The 7,657-nt window shown below is 41.0% G+C and overlaps 1 non-coding gene across 1 annotated transcript; it reads right to left on the reverse strand.

Annotated features, from left to right (window-relative positions):
* Positions 1 to 7,418: 7,418 nt before the first annotated feature.
* TRNAS-CGA (transfer RNA serine (anticodon CGA)) lies at positions 7,419 to 7,500 on the reverse strand. Its single transcript has one exon. It is a non-coding gene; the product is annotated as a tRNA-Ser (tRNA).
* Positions 7,501 to 7,657: the final 157 nt, after the last annotated feature.

A 7,657-nucleotide genomic window follows, 5' to 3' on the forward strand; every position in this document is an offset into this window, starting at 1 on the left:
GACTGTGTTATTTTCAGAGGTTTCCTTTGCTCCAAATCCATGTCTTCCAAAGGTGCTCTGGGATTTGGGGACACTTTCTGTAGACAATACGCAGTACCTTCCCCCTTGTTCCACAAACACCTTTGCTTTGGAATCTGGGATTCCATGGCAGGCAGAGAAACCTCCACCTAACCAAAAAAAGGAAACATGAGGAAAGGAACCTAGAATGACTGTACCTGCTGTGGTTGTCAAACCTGATAAACCCTTCTGTGGGCATTTGCTGTCACTTTCTCCCTATCATGAGAAAAAAAAAATCTTTTACCACAGTACTGTATTTTAAATTTGTTGAGCATTTACTGTGCACCTAATAAATCTAATAGTACTCTAGACACTTTAGAGGGGCAAAAAAAAAGCATAAGGACATTCCTGTGCCCAATGAATCTACTACACTTTCAATACACAAGATCTGATTAGAAGATACTGATAAGCACATCATGGTATAGACCACAAGTGGCAATATATATGCTCTAGTGAGACCAGTAGTGCTTTTTTTTTTTTAAGCTTCTTTAAAATTATGTTTAGAACCTGCTGCTCATTCTTTTGAATGTCATGAATGATGCCAAATCTTTTAGGGTAGGCCTGGTTTTTGGAAACAATACTCACTGAATGTCTATTCTGCAAGAACTCAACTAGGGTGGGGCTGGGGCTGGTGGTTCATATAGCAAAATGGCACCTACCTTCACAGAAGTTACTCCCCGATGGAGATAAATGTTTAATCAGTTGAGTTCAGTTGCTCAGTCATATCCAACTCTGCAACCCCATGGACTGCAGCACGCCAGGCTTCCCTGTCCATCACCAACTCCTGGAGCTTGCTCAAATTCATGTCCATCAAGTTGGTGATGCCATCCAACCATCTCATCTTCTGTTGTCCCCTTCTCCTCCTGCCTTCAATCTTTCCCAGCATCAGAGTATATAATAAGACATCATAAATGTGGGAAGTGGATCTTGCCACAAGCAGTATGTGAGCAGACTGAAGATAAAGCCATGGGTTCCAGGAAAGACTTTTCTGGGAGATGTGGTATCTTGTTCTACATCAGAGGTTGGGACGTGGTATCTTGTTCTAGATCAGAGGTTGGCAAACTACAACTTGTATCTTGCTGCCTGATTTTAAAGAAAAAAAGTTGTATTGGAACACAGCCATGCCCATTTGTGTTTATGTATATTGTCTCTGGCTGCTTTCAGATTACAGCAGTGGGCTGAGTACCTGCCATTGAACTATGGCAAAACCTAAAATATGTGCTACTTGGTCCTTGATAGAAAATGTGCCAACCTATTTTAAGGTCAGGTGAATGGGCAGAGAATTAAAGAGGGTTGCTCGTTTTAATTTTTTGTTTTGTTTTTTTTAGTATATGCCTTTGAAAAGTCAGAATTTTTCTGCATTGTCAAAATAACAAATGCTTAAAATTAACAATGTATCCTTAATCTAATACAAACTTATATTCACAGTTCCCCAATTGTCCTAAGAAAAATACTTTTAGAGCTGATTACTGTCCAACCTGGATCTAATCCAGGAACCATGTGGTTACACCAGGTTATGTGTTTTAACTCTGTCTGGATTCCTGAAACAACCTTTTTTTGGTAACATTAATTTGAAGAAGAGAATAGAGTCAATTGTCCAGAGAGTGGTCTTTTGAATTTGATTCCTTTTTCACAATGTCCTTTAACTTATTCTTCAAACCGCTATTTTTCCTAAACAAGATTAGATCTAGAGTCAGAGAGATTCTTTTTTTTTTTTCTTTTTGCCATGCCATGTGGCTTGTGGGATCTTAGTTCCCCAACCTGAGACTGAACCCAGGCCCTCAGCTGTGGAAGTGTGGAGTCAGAGAGAGGGAAGTTCACCAGTTCTGGGGATAAAAGACATCTCAGAGGAGATGTTCTTTATGTTGTGTTAACATTAGAACATAGGCTCAGTTGTCCCACTATTACCCCAATCTCTTCACTGTACACTTCCATTATTGAGAGGTTTTTGAAGCTGGCGAGGTGACAAATATGTGCCCCGAGAGAAGGGGCAGCTGGCAGTACAGATCTGATTGGTTACTGCTATACAAGAATAGGGACCCAACACTGCCCTTGTGATTTTTTCAAAAACTTGTGGCCATCCTAATGCTTATGCTAAATGTCACAACTTTTAAATGTTGGCTCAATTTTTTTAATGTGGGCCAAAAAAAAAAACCATGGTTCACCAGAGTTTGCAACTTCTGTTTTAGGCTGAAATAATAGCATGAATAAAAACAATTGGAAGTGAAGGATGTTGAAGAAGGAACAATGTGATCTGAAGCATAGAGTTTGTTGAAAGAAGTAATGGAAGACTAAAAATAATTTGGGGCCGATTCCTGGAAAGCTTTGATATGGCAGGGAATTTGGATGTTAGTTTTACAGATAAGTTCTTGAGAAGAGAAGTGACTTGCAATTCATGGTTCTAGTGATGATAGAAAAACAATGAAAATTGGACGACAACATTAGTAAGCTTTGCAGTAATTCACGTGAGAGGATTAGAGCTTGAAATAGACCTGGAAAGAGGACAGAGGAGGGGAGGAAAATCAACAGGTAACTGACCTTGGTAACTGACAGGATTCACTCAGCCAAAATTTATAGCATAAGTGTCAAGTGCCAGATGGGGTTCTGGGCATTTGAGATATACAAATAATTGTATATTTCTTGAAAGGAATTTGAAGCTTGGGTGACATACACTTGAACAAATAATGGGAAATACAGAATAGCATACCGCTAATATGTAAGAGTTTAATGCAATGGGACAATGAGGAGGAAAGGGGTCAACTTCCTACCCTACCCTGGTGGGATGCAGGAGGGAAGGCTTCCCAGGAATCACTGGAGCTGAGTTCCAAATAGGATCAGATATTGGCAGTGAGGAAAGGGACTAACAGCCAGATTGAGCATGTATTGTGAGTCACGAGCTAAATATTAAGCATCTAGTCATCCAAGCAGTTTTATAAAGAGTTTATCATCATCACTTTCTATGTGGGGAAACTGAGACAAAGGACAAAGTTCATGTAGCTAATAATCAGAACTGGGGGACTTCCCTGGCAGTCCAGTGGTTAAGAATCATCCTTCCAATGCAGGGGGCATGGGTTCAATCCCTGGTCACAGAACTAAGATCCCACATGCTGTGGGTTGTGGCCAAATTTCTTTTTTAAAATAGTAATAATCAGAACTAGGATTTGAACCCAGAATTCATTCCAGACCCTGAGTTGCTAACCAGTGCACATAAAAAGAGGCAATTAACTAAAGATGAGTCACAGATAAAGTCTGAGGTTTCTAGTCTGTGAGTGAGAGGACATGTCATTAACCTGAATAGCAAGCAGAAGAGGATGAGCAGGTTTCAAGAATGAAGTAATGAGCTCATTTGGGGAAAAATGGGTTGGAAGTACTTCCCCATAGAAGGGGCTGGCTAGAAAATAGAAATGTGGGTCTACAGCTTAAGAGCAAGAAGTTAGGGTTAAAGAGGTGGATTTGGGAATTATCAAGAAATTCCAGGAATGATAGCAGCCACTAAAGGAGAGAACAGAAGGCTAAGAATTTGACCTTAGGGAATTCCAGAAGTAATCTGGAACAAAATCTGGAAAATAAGATGCATGATAAAGGTGGCTAATGCTTCAGCTTTTCTTTTTTTAAGTAATTTTGAAGTAATCAATCATTTAAATGCAGCTCATAAACTAGCCATGAAGGAGCTCCAGAAATGTTTTGTGCAATGATAGCATTCCTGAAATAAGTGTAGGTTGAGATCATTTCAGCTTGGGTCCTCTAATGATTTGCTTTACTGGATAAACTACAGAGATCCAAGCCTCGTAACATCTGGAACAAGTTGACAAATTGGAAGGAGATAAGTTCTGCATGTTTGATTTCCCCACATTAGCTTTTTAGTCACATAAAAGCAAACGATGAAAATCTAAGAATCTGCAGCTTAAAAAAAAAAAATCAGTATAGGGTAGAATTAGCTAGTCATTGGTTTTAAGGTGAGGAGACAGAAGGAACTTCACGAGGAAAAGAAGGAATGAGGCTGTGACTTAAGTCCAGCCCATTTAGTTTGGGGCTATCTTACTGGAAGGACACAAGGATTAAAAAAACGGGTGATTTAGGCAGGGCATATTGATGATAGGAGAATGTGTTTGAACAGATGGGGCACTGAAATTCCTAGATGAGATTAATATGATGAAAGCAGTGTTTCAGAGATTTTTAAGTATGGCGAAACTGGGGCACCTGGAAGGCCACTGTAACAAAGGGTGAAATAGATGATATGATGGAGGAAGCAATGATTAATGAATGATGGGTATGGCAGAAAAGAAAATGTCTGGTAATTCTTAAGGTTGGAAACTAGATGGAATTGAGAGAATAGTATTAACAAATGAAAAAAGTTGAAAATGTGATTCAGGGAAGGAAAAAGTTTTGTGTTTTAGGTGACATTAGGTCAGCTATGCAGACATATAGGCAGCTAGCAGTATGGGGCTTCCCTGGTGGCTCAGCAGTAAAGAATTTGCCTGTCAAGCAGGAGATGCAGGTTTGATCCCCAGGTTAGGAAGACCCCTAGAGAAGGAAATGGCAACCCACTCCAGTACTCTTGCCTGGGAAATCCCATGGACAGAGGAGCCTGGCAGGCTACAGTCCTTGGGGTCGCAAAAGATTCAGACATAACTTAGCAACTAAACAACAAGGCAGCCTGAGATATAGGACCAAGGTGTGGCTGAAAGTTCATGCTTGGAATAGTGGTTTGGGGTTTCTGGCTTGGGAGGAGGGAGAAGAGCAAAGCTTTCGTAGAACTTCACAGAAGAAGGGAGAAAATAAATGAGATGGAGAAACAGTGTTCTAAGAGAAAAGCAAGAATGTACAATGTCTCTCAAGCCCAGTAAGAAATCAATGGCTTCAAACATAGTGAGGTTTTCTACCACTGGGTATTAAAGATAGCATGGAGCTAGAGGCAGAGGGTATATATTTAAAAACAAAAAAAAGTAGAAAACAACATGGTGATTTGGAAGTGTCAAGTGAAGGTATTGTTTTGTTTGTCCTGAATTATTGAAGGATTGAATGAGTAGAGTAGGAGAATTTTAATTTGTTATGAAAGGCTATTCATGGAAGGTTCTTGAGGAAGTTGAAATGAGTGGGGCTTGCAAGCCTAGGTGCAGAAGGTAACTTCAGGGCAGAAGAGCAAGGCCAAATATTGAATCAGAAACTAAAGAATGCCAGTGGGTAGAATATAATAAATACGTAAGCATAGTAAGAAAGGGGGCTTGATTATGAAACACAAAGAAAAACAGAAGGATAGAAAGATAAGATTTGTTGGGATGGAAGGGTGAAGAAATTGTGATGGGCAATGGGGATGGTAAAATTTCGAAATTCTTTCTTGTGCATGACAGTTCAAACTCTTGGCCTCTCACCTCCAACACTACAAGGGAAGCATTTGAGAATGAAAAGTAGTATCTCAAGTACCAAACAATCTCAACCAGCTTATTCTGGATCCAGATCCTCCATTTTGTAAACCATGAGGCCTCCTTCTCCTCGCAACATAGTTGTCTGCTGCCCTCTGCTGGTCCGTCTTGGTCTTGGATCTTCAGATAATTAAATTTGAGAGCATGTGCAAAACCGGGATTTGGTAGGAAGTACAGTATAGAATTTATTAGATTATATTCATTCAGTACTTTTTTTTTTAATCACATCTATGTCTAAGGCCTAATAGAGGAGGTGCAAAAAAGAATAAAATACACAGTCCTCTCAAGAAGCTCTCACGCATTCCAGCCTGAGTGAAGATTAAAATATGTACACGTTAAAAAAAAATCCATGTACTCAAAAAGATTTTTTTGGAGTGGCTTAAATGTGCCAAGAGTGTATATTCTACAAGGGAAGAAAGATTTCACATAGTAAGATAAGGGAATAGGATATGTGAGTGACTAGTGGTTAGAGAAGACTTCCCAGGAGAACCAATATTTAATGGAGACTGAGAAGAAAGTGAGGATGAGAGATGATTTCAGGCAGAGAACAGCATGAACATAGACAAATACTATACCAGGAACTAAAAGAATACCAGTGGATGAAATGTAGTGAATATGAGAGAGTGGGGAGAAGAGAAAAAAGGGACCATGAAAGGGTTTAAGGTCCCTGGCAACAGTGGATGCTTTAGATAATATCAGTGTGGATAGATATACAATGTAGATGCATTACATAAATCAACGCGTGCAGTCCTCACATGAAGGCTCCAGCAAGGGGTGGGGGGTCCAGCCTGCACTCACTTCTGAGAAAAGTAGACACAGTTGAGACCGTTTAGGAGGTAGAATAAATATAACTTATTTTATTTTAATCAAATTTTGCAGAAGCACGTAAAAGGAGATGCCTTGCATACAACCTAATGGGTGGTAGTGGTAGACTGATAGGTTCTAGCTGTTGAAATCAAGAACCTCAAAGAGCAGGTAAAGAGACACAGGATAGAAAGTATGGGGGGATAGTGGTATGGTGGGGGGAAGAAGTGGCAAGGAAAAAACAGCATAAATGGAAAAAACAGCATGAGCAATGATAGAAAAGTGGGAAACTCCAAAATATAAATGTGTAAAAAACGCTATGAATTACCTTTGAATCCCTGCCCTCTGGGGAATCTTCTTGGAGACGTGGCTGTGCAAGAAATCAAATACAAAGAGAACATCCTCAACAAGAATCCTAGATATTCCCCACAGTGAGAAATTGGGAAGAGGAAGAACCGGCTAAAGTGAGTACCGGAGGCTTGGAGAAGGATCAATTCCCTAGCTAGGAACTTGGAACACGGAGAATTTAGAACACTACCTGTCACATAATAAGCCCTCGATAAAAAGTGAGTTTATCTTCGCACACTCTGCCTCCAGCCAGATTGGCAGTGTTGATGTTTCAATAGATTATTCCCCACAAGCTCTGTGATCCCTGAGATGTAGCACCTCAGGGAAATCCCACTGAGAGAACGCCTTGTTTCCAGGATCTTCACGGTACAGAGACCTACAAGATGTGACGTCTGGTCATTAAATTCAGGGGTGCCCTCTTTATCTGGAAACTCCAATTTTGACTATTAAAAGCACAATTGGCATTCACATTCCCGAGCAAAACTTAACCCTTCTTGAACCAAATCCTTTGCTACGCCCTCTGGAAAGAATGAAACAAGGTATGTGGAAACTCTGCTTGCAAACCTGAAGTTACAGAATTCTCTAAGTGCTTTGTATCCTAGCAGCCAATACAGCTGTACATCATTAAACGCTTCTTGTGGTCACCCTCAGCCCCTTCCTTCCCCCAAATCCAGGGGTAAGACCTTCTGGATTCTGTTTCCGATACAGAAAGGGAAGGGCACGAAAGACACGTGGAAGGCAAGAGGTTTCCTTCACACACACACCCTGAAGGGGGAAAAAAGCGGCCGTCACGAACAGGATTCGAACCTGTGCGGGGAAACCCCATTGGATTTCGAGTCCAACGCCTTAACCACTCGGCCACCGTGACTCCCAAGACCGCCCTTCACCGAGCACTTACAGAAAGGGTCCGCACAACTACCCGGAGCGGGTGGTAGCAACGGGAAGTTGGGCCAGGCCCAAACACACAGCCTGTGACCTCCTCACATTCCGCTTCTTACCTCTGCCTCCACGCCGCTCAAAGGAAG

The sequence above is a fragment of the Giraffa tippelskirchi genome, chromosome 4 (assembly GCF_054371585.1).
Source record: "Giraffa tippelskirchi isolate mGirTip1 chromosome 4, T2T-mGirTip1v1.2.pri, whole genome shotgun sequence".
Taxonomy (NCBI): Eukaryota; Metazoa; Chordata; class Mammalia; order Artiodactyla; family Giraffidae; genus Giraffa; species Giraffa tippelskirchi.